The sequence below is a fragment of the Mustela erminea genome, chromosome 5, assembly GCF_009829155.1.
Source record: "Mustela erminea isolate mMusErm1 chromosome 5, mMusErm1.Pri, whole genome shotgun sequence".
Taxonomy (NCBI): domain Eukaryota; kingdom Metazoa; phylum Chordata; class Mammalia; order Carnivora; family Mustelidae; genus Mustela; species Mustela erminea.
Window position 1 is genome coordinate 101782129 of NC_045618.1, and position 14494 is coordinate 101796622.

General features: G+C 40.7%; 1 long non-coding RNA gene across 2 annotated transcripts; it reads left to right on the plus strand.

Annotated features, from left to right (window-relative positions):
- The first annotated feature begins 24 nt into the window (after window positions 1-24).
- On the plus strand, window positions 25-13965 carry LOC116591397. 2 transcript variants are annotated; one of them, XR_004285993.1, is made up of 3 exons: window positions 25-211; window positions 5898-6026; window positions 13552-13965. It is a non-coding gene; the product is annotated as an uncharacterized LOC116591397 (long non-coding RNA). The 2 variants fall into 2 exon arrangements; XR_004285994.1 differs by lacking the exon at window positions 25-211 and adding an exon at window positions 554-618.
- Window positions 13966-14494: the final 529 nt, after the last annotated feature.

Here is a 14494-nt window from a genome sequence, read left to right on the forward strand (position 1 = left end):
CCTCGGCCCCGCCCTGCCGGCCGCGCGCGCCGCCCCGGAAGCCCCTTCTCCGCCCGGGCCTCGCGCGAGCGCCTTGGCTGCTCTCTGTGGCCTTCCGCGGTGGGTCAGCTCAGGGCAGCCGCAACTTCTCACATGCCGCAATTGCCTTTCGCCTCCACGCTCCTATTGCACACCTGCGTCGGCCCCCGCCTTTCTAGGGGTCAGAGCCCAGGTGAGGAGAGGCTTTATCCCACTCAGCCTTGTATTCTGGGTCATGAGCCCCAGGGCTTAAGCTACAGGTGAGGTCCCCAGGAAGCTGGCTTCTCCTGACACTGCTTTTGTGACCCAGGTCCTCACCTGGAGCTTCTCAGTCACCTGACTCTGGTCCCTCCAGTACTGTCGGCACACACAAAGGCGTTCCACCCCATGCCTGCGATCCCTAATGTTGACATCACCATTCCCTCTCAGAAACCCGAGTCTAAACCTTCCCTTTCAGGCCACCTTCTATTATTGTTTATCTTTCAATACTTATTTCCCGTTTTCTCAACCTCATTGGAAGGCCCTTGATGGAGACCGAGTCCATATGTCTCAACCTCTCCTGCACAGTGGGTGTGCAATCAATGTTGATTATAACTAATGGTAAGTGCAGCCAGTTGTGATAGATTATTATATTGAAAGCCAGAAAACACTAGGTCCTAGACTTAATTTTACTAACCGCAGGCAAGTCACATCATCTCCTTGATCTTTTTGGTTTCCTCATCTGTAAAATGAGTTGATTATTGGACCAGATGATCTCTAAAGTGTCTTCCAGCAATGGAATTCTGTGATCTTCACGGTCTCTTCCTGTTCTTTATGCCTCTCTGATTCTGTAGCTCACTTTCTGGAATCCAGTTGAATGCTGAGCCTCCACTGTGTAGTTCTTTTATATTACCAAAAAAAGTTTAATTTTTATAAGCACAACACCCTATCCTGTGTTGAAAATCTAGAGAAAAACAATCCCCAACCTCATCAATTCATGACCACACAGTCTACACTGTTTATTTCACTCCTCTTGTGGAGAAACAGATCAGTGGGGCAGTTTTTCTTGCCCTGTGATCTAACCTGTTAGAGATTAAGCCATAATTCAAAGCATGGCTGTCTCTAGCTTGTGCAGTGCTAAGTGAATTTGAAAGAAAGGACAGGGCGCCTGGGTGGCTCAGTGGGTTAAGCCGCTGCCTTCGGCTCAGGTCATGATCTCAGGGTCCTGGGATCGAGGCCCGCATTGGGCTCTCTGCTCAGCAGGGAGCCTGCTTCCCTCTCTCTCTCTCTCTGCCTGCCTCTCCATCTACTTGGGATTTCTCTCTGTCAAATAAATAAATAAAATCTTTAAAAAAAAAAAAAGAAAGAAAGGACATTGCTTCTTGTGTGTAATACAAGGTATGGGATAGTGCATGGGCTGGATTTTTGCTCCAATTTTTCCCCTTGCCCAAATGATAATTTTATGTGGCAAACAACATGCCCAGTTGGACACAGCAGCCCTGACTGAAAGCATCTAAGATCAGAGCACTCATCTCCATTCATACTGCTTTCTGAGTACTCGCTTTTCAGTTTCTTCTCCAGTCTTTCTATGACAACATGCAGAATATGAAACTTGGTTATGAGCTTTGCTTTATTTACTACCCATGAAAGCGTTTATTCTACCGTTCTTTGATATATGTGGCAGGCATCTCTGTTCTGGGTGTCAATACAAAAGGGAATTGGAGACTCGGTTCCTTCTTTAGGGACATTACACTCTAGAAGGGAATACAGACAAGTACACAGATACATCATAGCAGAGTGTGATAAGTACCATAAAGGGAATTCAAAATAAGGGATGTAATAACATTTAAAATATCTCTATTTCGTGATTGAACATATCCTACCTGTATAGCTTCTGATCCGATTATTTTAGCCAAATGTTAACCTGTTAGGACAGTGCAATTCCCACTAATGAATATTATCCTCTGTTAAAAAAAAATTACTCTCCACCCTGTATCAAATGAATGTTTTTATTATTTCAATGTTGTGTTTATTAGGTTATATATATCCTTTTGTGGTCCGTTGGGTAAGGCCATGTTCTTTTAGGCAGCATGATCTTTCTTGAAGAAACTCTTGATCCCCAAAGATGATGAATAAAAACCCCACAACCCAGTTGAGAATCCAGGAGAAGGGAATCCTACATTCTCTTCTGATTTCACTATCTTGCTTCAGACCTTGGTGAGGGGAAATGTCTTTCAGTATTTCTGGGGGTTGAGATTGCTTCTGCCCCTTGGAAGTGAGTTGCAACTAGTAGAACAGACTCATGTAGCTGGCCGCAGACTAATAGTGAGTGAAGATACTTGAAAATATAATCTCTAATTTCATGTGACTGTATGTGTTTATTTCCTTGTATTCCTTAGCCATGTCAAGGCAAAGGCCATGAAGTTGCTCTTCTCAACTTTCTTCTCTGCTTTATTTTATTTATTTATTTATTTATTTAAAGATTTTATTTATTTATTTGACAGAGAAATCACAAGTAGGCGGAGAGTCAGGCAGAGAGAGAGAGAGAAGCAGGCTCCCGCTGAGCAAAGAGCCCGATGCGGGGCTCGATCCCAGGACACTGAGATCATGACCTGAGCCGAAGGCAGCGGCTTAATCCACTGAGCCACCCAGGCGCCCCTCTTCTCTGCTTTAAAAAAAAAAAAAATCCTTTATCTGGTCCTTCCTGCTACTACTTTCCTTTTGCTTTTTATTTTTAAGTTTTTAAATTTTTAAGATTTTATTTATTTACTTATATGACAGAGAAAGACAGAGAGAGAGGGGGAACGTGAGCAGGGGGAGTGGGAGAGGGGGAAGCAGGTTTCCCACTGAGCAGGAGCTCGATGTGGGGCTCGATGGGGGGGCTTGATCCCAGGACCCGGGGATCATGACCTGAGCCAAAGGCAGACACTTAATAACTGAGTCACCCAGGTGCCCCCAACTTTTGCTTTTTAAAACATCTTTTTAGGGGCGTCTGGGTGGCTCAGTGGGTTAAGCCGCTGCCTTCGGCTCAGGTCATGATCTAGGGGTCCTGGGATCGAGTCCTGCATCGGGCTTTCTGCTCAGCAGGGAGCCTGCTTCCTCCTCTCTCTCTCTCTGCCTGCCTCTCTGCCTACTTGTGATCTCTCTCTGTCAAATAATTAAATAAAAAATCTTAAAAAAAAAACCAAACATCTTTTTAGGTCATAATATCCTGACAAGAGGAGGAAGCTTCCATCTATAACAGTCCCACTTGTTGGTATAGGTTTCAGGTGGCACTCTACATCATTATTGTATGCAATGGACAGAGCAGTATCTGAACATTCATGGTTGTATGTAAAGAATGATGTTGTGTTTTCATCATTACGCAAGACCAAGCCTCCTTCCCATAAGCCAAATAAGTATGATTGATTCAGACTTCTGGCATTGTGGATCCAGGCCACTGCAACAAGCAGTGGGATGTGGAACCAAACCTGAGGGAGTTCTGGTTGGTATGGGAAAGATAAAGAGGCAAAGATAGGTGGTTTAACTAAAGCATTTCATCTGCAGGTCCTGCCACCCTCCCTTTCCCATTAGACATGACTGGAGCTATCTAACAACAACGACCATCTTTCCCTCCCCATCTCTCAAAAGTTACATGGTACAATTTTATGCCACCTTTCCCTTTTCTTCTCTTTTCAAGGTTTCCTTATTGTTCATTTTAATCTATTTTCACCTGTATAAAAATATTAGGTCATTAGGCCTTATGCCATGTAGTTTATTCTAACCAATAAACCACACCCACACTTGAAATAGCTTAATCCATTATATACAGATGGAAAATTTAGAATGGAGAAAGAGGGCGGTCATATAACCATATCCCTATTTGCTCTATCTCCTGTTTGATAAATACCTTATCCACTACATTTAAATTTTTATTGTAACTTTTATTTTTAGGATCACTACCTAGTTTCTTAAAATTAGAATGTCTTAGTCTGTTCATGCTACTATAACAAATACCAAAAGCTGGATAATTTATAAACAACAAATATTTCTCACAGTTCTAGAGGCTGGGAAGTTCAAGATCATGATGCTGGCAGATTGGTGTTTGGTGAGATCTTGCTGGCTCATAGACTGTCATCTTTTCTTTGGGTTTTCACATGTCAGAGGGGCTAGGGAGCTCTGTGAGTCCTCTTTTATAAAGGCCCAGCTCCTAACCCCGTCACCTTGGGGATTTTGACATACGACTTCTGGAGGGTACACAAACATTTGGACAATGGCAGAGAATGTCTTTTTTTGGGTGAACAGATGAAAAGGAATGACAACCTAGACTAAAGCAGGGAACATTCATTGAACATACATTAGACGTTTGCTAAGTTCCAGGCACTAGCTAGGCCTTACTGTGAAGCATTCACAATCTAGAGATATCTTTAAATAAACCCAGAATGCCAACTTTTTAGTTCCTATGAGGAATATAATTGCAATGCCAGAATGACCGCAGGAGTCATTTTTCCCCTAAAGACAGATCAATAAAGGAAGCCAAATTACAATAAAAATGTAGCTACATGAGCAGAAATAACATAGGAATATATAATGAATAAAGTCATTCATTTCTATACATTCATTCAACTAATATTTATTGTCTACTGCTATTTTGCTAATGTTTTTTGCTTTTATATTACTTCAAATCACACTTAAAATGTAGAATTATCAAATGCATTTACTTAAAGATTTGTAAGAGGTCTGGCCTCAAAGTTGTACCTACAAAAACCCTGTAAAATTTTTTTAAAAATATTCTTTTTGGAAATAAAGGTCAATGGCATTGAAGGTATATACTCAAATGCAACAGATTGCAGATCAATAAAATATTTATGCATTCTTTATGCATTTTCATTAGCTTGTTTAAATCTGAAAGAGAAGATTTGACTATATCCCTGTCCTTTTGTTATAGAAAAGTGAGTTAGAGTATAACCATAGCCTATTGTGAGGTCCACATTATGTATCCACAGTAGATGCATTTGATGACTTTTGTGCTCCAGGATCTTTTGCTTTCTCACACCAGAGGTAAACCAAAAGTACATATTTATTTATTCACAAATTGTATAGTATGTAATTCATACATAGTATGCTATGCATATAGTATTTAATTCATATCACCTTCAACAATAAATAATTGATCATCACAAGTTTTGCTAAGACTTGGATGTAGCATATTGCTTATGTGTAGTTTATTCTGATTTTCATATAAGAAGTAGAAAGGAAAGAAGAAAGGAGCTATGTTTCAGTGGGGATTTCCTCTACTGCAACTCTGAGTTACTGAGTTTTTAAAGGACTGAGTGGTAGAATCAATTCATTGTTTTTGCAACTGCTGCTTAAGACAGTGTTTTTATCCTTTACATCATAAATCAACCTTTCAAATGTCAATCATTATAGACTCACAAGCCCACAGACCCCTTTCACAGCTTTTCCCATTGCCTTTGGAACCAAACTAGATAGCCATTAGGATAATATCATTAAAGAATTAAAATGAGATTGTGGAAAAGCTAAGTTCTTCAGAAATTTAATCTTTAAGACTAAATCTGTATTTTAATATAAAAAATGAGTAACAACGGCCTTGCATTTACAACTCATGCTTTCTTTACTTCTTTAATTTAGGACTTCAAATTCTTAACTGTCAGAGCTCACAGTCCTTCATCTGATTATTCATATTGTTATACTTCTCAAGTTAGAAATTATAAACCTAGATCGCTCATCTTACCATACTTTCAGGTTAGAAACTATAAATCTCTTGAAATGCTCTTGAGAGGTGCTTTGGAAATAATTTTAATGAATACATAGAACAGTGTATTAGTTTCTTAGAGCTGCCATAACTGTGTTTCTACAAACTGTGGGGCTTCAAACGAGGGAATTTCATTCTTTTGCAGTTTTGAATGCTGGAAGTCCAAAATTAAGGTGTCATTGAACTTGGTTCCTGCTGAAGGCTCTGAGGAAGGAACTGTTCCATGCCTCTCTCCTAGCTTCAGATGCTTGCCAGCGGTCTGCAGTGTTCCCTGGTCTGTAGCTACATTGCGCCAATCTCTGCCTCTGTCATCACATGGCATTCCTCCTTGTGTGTCTGTATGTCTGACCTCTCCTTTTCTTTTCTTTTCTTTTTTTTTAAAGATTTTATTTATTTATTTGACAGACAGAGATCACAAGTAGAGGCAGGCAGAGAGGCGGGCAGAGAGAGAGGAAGAGAAGCAGGCCTCCTGCTGAGCAGAGAGCCCAACACAGGGATCGAAGATACCTGTACCCTGAGATCATGACCTGAGCGGAAGGCAGAGGCTTTAACCCACTGAGCCACCCAGGCACCCCTGACCTCTCCTTTTTTTATAAGGATACCAGTCATTGCATTTAGGGCCCACTTTAATCCAGTATGACCTCTTTTTTTTTTTTTTATTTTTTTTAATCGTCTCTACACCCCACGTGGAGCCCAATGCAGGGTGTAAATTCACAACTGTGAAATGAGAACTGAGCTGAGATCAAGAGGTGGATGCCTAACTGACTGAGCCACCCAGGAGCCCCCAGTATGACCTCATCTTAACAAATTATATCTACGAAGACTGTATTTCCAAGAGAGGCTACATTTTGCGGTTCCATATGAACAAGAATTGTGGGAGAGGCACTACTGAATTTATTATAAATAGAGTGAATAAGCAGGCACGAGAGTTTAAACAACTTTGTCAAACATGTAAATAATGACTAGATTAATCTTTACTGGAGAACTTTTTTTTTAAGATTTTATTTGAGAGAGATAGAGATACAGAGAGGGCACAATTGGAGGGGTGGGGCAGGGAGAGGGAGAAGCAGGGTCCCTGATAAACAGGGAGCCTGACCAGGGCTCCATCCTAGGACCCCAAGATCATGGTCTGAGCTGAAGGCAGATGCTCAACCACCCAGGCACCCTGTGGTTTGATCTTTTTACTTTTTTTTTTTTTTTACATTATTTTACATATTTACTTTTTTTTACACATTTTACATTAAAAACTCAAATCTAGGGGCACCTGGGTGGCTCAGTGGGTTAAGGCTTCTGCCTTCCGCTCAGGTCATGATCCCAGGGTCCTGGGATCAAACCCCGAGTTGGGCTCTCTGCTCAGCGGGGAGCCTCCTTCCTCCTCTCTCTCTCTGCCTGCCCCTCCACCTATTTGTGATCTCTGCCTATCAAATAAATAAATAAAATCTTAAAAAAAAAAACCACCACAAATCTAGGGGTGCTCAGTTGGTTGAACATCTGTCTGACTTTTAATTTTAGCACAAGCCATGATCTCAGGGGTTGGGGGATTGAGGCCCGCAGGGTTTCTTACTCAGTGGGGAGTCTGCTGGAGATTCTCTCTCTCCCTATCCTTCTGTCCCTCCCCACTATGCTTATTCTCATTCATGCTCTCTCTCTCTCAATGAAATAAATCTTTAAAAAAAAAACCCTAGAAATCCACACTATGCATATACAATAAAAATATGTGCATATATATACATATATATTCACCTATATATCTGTAAATCACTGGTAAAAATCTGAAAGAATAAGCTATAAATCACCCACATAGTTAGTCCTGGAAGGTGGTGGGGAAATGAAATTAGACCTTATTTGAACTTTAAGTGATTGAGCATATATTTGTATGTTACTTGTATAATTAAATAACTTTTTTAAACAAGTAAAATCAAATGGAGAATAATATGATGTCCACCATTCCCACTGTTTTAGAGTTTCCTCTATTCCAAGTAGCCTTCTCTTTAGATGACCACATCAGTCTTGTTGACTCCTAGACTTGAATAAAATTACTATTTATTGAATTAAATCACAGATACCCCACACAGGTTGCAGACAGAACTAGAATCAGCTCTCAGTCCTGTCAAAGATTAGCTATGTGTGCTTTTAGCTCAAATTCATCATCAGTTACGTGGGAATAGTGACAATACTTGCCTCGCTTGTTGTGCTGAGGGTTACTTAAGAAAACATGGGATAATGTATATGAAAGTTCTTCTGGAACCTCCCACAGTCGTCACCTGGCACCTCTGGTGGCAAACACATTGTGTAACAGAACACCTTCCAGTATTTCCAAAGGTTTCCTTTTTTTTTTTTTTTTCCCTTCTCAACCTACTTCCCCCCCCCCCCCCACCCCGCTTTCTTTTTATCTCTACGTTTTATGAACTAGGATTAGTGGTATTCCGCATCTAAAGCACCTTATTTATTTATATTTCAGTTAGCCCTGTGATTCCTCAGTTACTTAAACTTGTTCCTCTCAGAACTCTTGCTCCACAGAGAGGTCAGGAAAAGGGAACTGGACTTCTCAGTCCTTAGATGGCCTGCGATTACTTGTATCCTCTTCTCTGGAGCTGCTCTCAACCCCTTTTTGGCTCCTCTACCTTGGTGCAGCTCCTAGGAGAGAGCATACACCCGAGTTTTAGGTAACACAAAGTCCTCGTTGCAACTCTGTCCCTCTCCCCTTTAACACAGCTGGCTTTCTTACTAACAGTGGCACAGGCTGCAGGGATAAAAATGAGAATTCAAGTACTCTTCCATGCACTTTGAAATCTTCTTCTGAGGAGTCCAGGGACCTCTGAAATTCTTTGATATCTATACATTTCTGATCTCCTTCAAAGATCATGAAAACTATGTGAACCCTATTAGCGCTAAATGAATTTTAAGGTAAGTGAAATTTTCTTGGAGTTGTTTGATTTGGAGACTTAGCAGCTTGAATCAGAGGTGAAACATAGAATTCATTACTATCATTCTTAGGGAAGAAAGGATATAAACGGAATTTTCTTTTCAGTGGCATCTTTTAGCTCCTATAAATAATGGTCAGGCAATATTTTCCTACCTGTAAGATAAAGGACAATTGATATGACCTCTCAAGGCATAACAGTTGTTAGGGGTAATTGACAAAAGGTCAACTGAAATGAACACATATGTATCACGTGCCTATTAACTATGAGCCAAGCACAGCATTAGGGAGAGAACTCACAGCCCAGAGAACTCACAAATAGGCAGGTGTAAAGTTGAAAGGAGACCTGAGAAAGACCTTGAAGGGTGATGTTGCAATGCTCAGAGGGTTGCCCAACCCATCTGTGAGGGCAAAGATGGAGATAGTCACAGAAGTCTTCCAGAAAAAGAGATGCCTAAAGCAGGATCTGAAAGGCGAATAAAAGGTAACTGAAAAGGTGAGTAGAGGTGGGCTGCAGAGGAATATTCCAGGCAGAAAGAATCATGTACACACTGACCTAGGATTTGAAGAACTGTGTAGAAGACAGAGAGTGGGGCAGGAGAGATAAGCACATACAGATTATTGGAAAAGCCAAATAATATAAAACCATAATCATGTAGATACTGCAGATGACGGACTTATTTTGAAAAAAAAGTTATTTGATGGAAGCTTCTTGGAGAGGAACACAATCCATCATATTTGAAGAGCAGGCTTAAGTCCCTGAAATGATTGGAGAGAAGACCTTCCTTAAATCAACCCAAGTGTAAGCACTTTGATAGCTCCTGCTTCATCTGGCACAGGGCCTTGCACATAACTGCCACTTAGTCTATACTGCTGAAACCAGGTACTTCTAAGTGTTTGTTTCATCCCATGGTCTCTACTGATATTGCCATCATACTCACATGGGCCCACCAGGGGCCCATCCTCTGTAAGTCACTGTTCGGATTTTGGTAGGAAAGACATTGCGAAGCTCAACCTACTTTTTTTTTTTTTTTATAAACAGATTTTATTTATTTATTTGACAGAGAGATCACAAGTAGGTAGAGAGAGAGAGAGAGAGAGAAAGCAGGCTCCCAGCGGAGCAGAGAGCCTGATATGGGGCTCGATCCCAGGACCCTGAGATCATGACCTGAGCCGAAGGCAGAGGCTTAACCCACTGAGCCACCCAGGTGCCCCAAAGTTCAACCTACTTTAAAATAATTCCTCAATAGGCCTGCCATGGCGGATCTTTCCTTCTAAATGGGATCTCACGTACACCCATAATTAGAGTTACCCAATGAAGGTAGAGGCATTATCTTCATACATTTATCCTTAAAGTGTGTGCAATCAGTATGGCCAGACCTTTCACTAAGTGTAAATTGGGGTCATAAGTTTTTAATGCCCAGATTATCACTTGAGTCTCCACTGACCTGATCCCTAGTCAAATATTTCCAAATATTTCTTGTTGTTCCCCAGAGATGGCTTATATCAGCTTATGGTCTCTTCTGTGTACTACAATAATCATCCTATCCACCATAAGCCTTTTCCCTGGTCTAACACTGTGTCCACCCATACACCCTTCCTGGCCTCCAAATAGCTTGAAGGAACCTTGCTGTTGTCTTGCTAATGGTGCTGTCTTCTCCTAATACTGGTGGCAGCCTTGCCAAGATGCTGTGTTCTTACTCTCCCTAAGCCTCCACCATCTGGGTGCCTGCCAGAGCAGTGCCAGGCTGAGTTGGGAGGAGAAGGGATCAGCCCTCTTTCCAGCTCTGGGTCATACTTTGCACCTGGAACCCAAAGTACTACTGCTCTGCCTGGAATCAGAAAGCTTCCCCCTTCAAACTTTCCCTTCAATTTCAGAATAATATGTGATCATCTAGCATCTGTGGTCAAGTTAACATACTAACAAGGTCAAGCACCTTATAGATTTTCCCAAGAACAGTTACTAGTCTCTTCCAAAGGTGAAAGAAGTAGTCCCCACTCCTGGGTGCAAATGAACCTGTAACTCTCTTTTTTTTTTTTTTTTTTTTTTAAAGATTTTATTTATTTATTTGACAGAGATAGATAGAGAGATCACAAATAGACAGAGAGGCAGTCAGAGAGAGGGGTGGGGAGGAGGCTCCTTGCTGAGCAGAGAGCCTGATGTGGGGCTCAATCCCAGAACCCTGAGATCATGACCTGAGCCAAAGACAGGGGCTTAACCCACTGAGCCACCCATGTACTCCAAACTAGCAACTCTTAAATGACAACTTCCTCACTTAGTTTTCAAAAGTCTTAAGACCTGGGTCCAGTGAAGGCATCCTAGGCACAAAGGAAGTCCTGCCACCCAGAAGGAAAAAGACAGCTTTTTTTTTTTTAATTAACCCAATAACTCTCAATAGTTTATCAGATTGGTAAAGGCACAAAGGGTCAGAACCCTTAAGATTGGCCAATGTCAATGTATGAAATATCTGGAGCCAGAAAACTCTGGGTAGTTCTATATGAATCTAGTAGAAAACAGCAAGGGCAGAAGGTGAGAAGGAAACTATCCAGAAAGAAACTGTAGACATGAATTGCCAGGAAGACAAACTCTGGCCCTATAGTTAAGCTGTTTTGTGTTTTGACTTTCTAAATTCACCCATGAGTTCATATTAACTACCCTGAAAAAGATGTCATAAAACATTCCTGATATAAGATTACAAACTTTAACTGGTAGAGAGTTCCTAGTTATGTATTGGAAAAACTAATAAACCTCCATCAAAAGTTATAAATAGAAAATTGCCAAATGAGGAAATGAAAACTTAAAAAATAGCTAAAAGAATAGGATTAAAGGTCCATCTGGCATATTAACAATAACAACAAATATAGAAAGTAAAGCTATAATCGCCTGCCACTTTGTGCCAAGCAAAATTTGTGCCAGATCACAGAGGACCCCGAATGCCATGTTCATGAGTCTAGAGTCTATTCTGTATATGATAAGAAGACATGGATAGATTTCTAGCAGGAGAATAACATTCTCTCAGCCCCCTCTCTTTTTAAAAGGGAAGATTAGTTAATCAATTGGGTATAGGATGGATTAAAGAAGATCATGGTGCCTTCCATTATAGTAAAGATGAGGGAACAGTTCCAGAAATGGTCTGTACAGTCATATCGTTAGATATCTAGCTTTGGAAAAACCCACAAAAAGGGACTGAATAATGCACTGACTTCCTCCATCTGTTATACTGCCTCTCAGTAGACCTAGTAGCCTGATAAGTGATGCTAATGTACCGTGAGACTCTATAAATTGATAACACATAAAAACAGCCCAGAACTCATTTTTTAAATTGGACAGAAGTGTCCTTATAAAGAAATTTTGTCTTTCCACAAAAATCAGGAAGCATCAGTATTCTTATTGGGGGATTTCCATTTTCAGAAATGGAAATATTGGGTTTTTTTTTTCCTTCTCAATGTCCATGACACATGAACAATTTCTCAGCTTCCTTACAATGGCTATGCCATTCATTTTTAATGTTCCTCCTTAATTGCAAAGATATCCTGTGGTAATGAGGCTTCCTTAAGTTTGGCTTTACCCCAAGGACAAAGAATTTTCTGATACATATTGAAAAAAATATTGCAACCTTCTTAGAAGATGCCCTATGTGAACATAAACATTGTTTCCTTCTTTCAAAGAAGTTTAATTGGCAATAACATCGAGCAAAAACCAATTTTTTTTCCTGTCCAGATTTCTTCTGTTTATTTCCTCTGTGTTAAGCCTGTCCCTTAGAGCTCACCAAAACCATGGTGATGCAATGATGGTTTACCTTTTCCCCAAATGAGGTCTGCTACCATCCAGCCATCAGCTGACTATAGTCTAATATAGTGACTATAGAACTAATGAATTGTTTTTTAAATTATTATTATTTATTACTATTATAAGCATTTTCCAGAACTTTCCCAGGTAGAGATCTATGGGTGGAAAAATAGAATCTCTGGGTATCATTACTTTCTCTCCCTCTCTTTTTAAAAAGATTTATTTATTTATTTGAGACAGAGAGAGAGCATGAGTGGGAGAGACAGAGGGAGAGTGAGAGAAAGAATCCTAAGCAGACTTCCTACTGAGTGCGAGCCTGATACAGAGGTCAATCCCACAACCCTGAGATTATGACTTGAGTTGAAATCAAAGAGTCAGATGATTAACCAGCTGAAACACCAGGCACCTCCTCTTTCTTTTTGTAGGTAGGTCCTGTTGATTTCAGCTGTCCTTAACTGCATCCTTCATAGTAACAGAAGGGGAAAAAGTTGGTGCTATTGACAGAAATCAGGGAGAGCAGGTGTGTTTCAAGATATGTAGTGAATAGCAGCATATGGGGATGAAGGAGCAGAGTAAGTATGGTCTAGGAAATTAGGACACCTGGATTCTAGACTTAGGTTTGTCGCCAACTAGACATTTGACCTCTGGCAACAATTTATCTGCAGAGGGTCTGGATTTTTTTTTTTTTTCATTTGTAATATGAGGAAATTGAGCTACAGTTGTTTCTAGTTATGACCTCTTATGACTATTTTTCCTACTCCTAAATTCAGTATCAGTGACTACGTACGTAAGACTTTTGGCCTTTTTGCCAAATGCGGGCACCTGGCGTGCCATTATTAGCACCAGCAAAATGTGAGCAATGGAATTGATATGTCATGTGAACCTAGAGCAAAGTAAAGCCATTGAGTTAGTGGGGGTGTCCTAGGAGTAGGGGTTATATTGGACACGGCTTAGAGACCACTAACATGATCTTATGCATTATCTCTCTATACTACTCTCATTTTTTCATTCCTGTCCTCTCTTATTTTTCTGTTTTATCTTGTTTTATATTGTTCTCCCAACCATGACCCTTTCTTTCCTTTACAGTGTTCAGGTTTCAGTGTTCTTGGAAAGGAATTTTCAGAATTCTGGGTCTGAAAGAAATGTCTTATTGCAACTCCTGCTACTCGAAATGTAATCCTAACCAACCTCCTGTGTCAGATCACACTGTGAGAAGCCTCTGGAGTAGGAGTGTGGGTGGCGCTCTCTGCCCAAGAATTCCTGGCACTGGAGTTCCAGGGAGAGGACCCTTATGCAAGTAATGCAAGTACAAATGCCGCGTGACTCCATGCCTTGAGGCAGAGGCTCTCCATTTGCTTCTGTCCCTGTCCACCTTGTGCCCTATTTTCCTGTTTCTTAAAACTGTTTTTCTCTCAGTACACTGATCATGGTGAGCACTGAGTAATATGTGGAAGTGCTGAATCACTCGCTTCTACACCTGAGACTACTATCACACCATATGTTAACTATACTGGAATTAAAAGTAAAAATTTTATGTTTTTATCTCTATTTGGTTAAATTGCAACTTATTTTATTAACTGATGTGGAGGGTCCACATTTCAGGCTACATAGGCAGTTATGTAAGAAATGTGCTGTCTTTATCTCTATTCTGTCAGGTGGTCAAAAATTAATCTCAGGGTCTGAGATTCTGGGGTTCTCACCTGTGCCATTGAGTCATCCTGGAGCTGGGAGTCAGGAGCATCTCTTCTATGTTGTCATCATTTATCCATCCTGGCACCTGCCAAGATTGGCAGCATTTCTGTCTGATCTTGGATGATTGATTGGTGGGTCACTATGGTATCTTTCTGATCCCAATCTCAAATTGTCTTCAGGCTTGTTAGCTTTCTCTGTGGTGTATGTTGACCATTATTCAGCTGGAGCACACAGTGGCCTGTGGAAACATCTGTGAAGCTGTCTCAGGTACTCTGAGCAAGAAGAGACACAGTTAATTTTAGCCATGCTGACTACTGTGAGGTGATATCCCATTGTG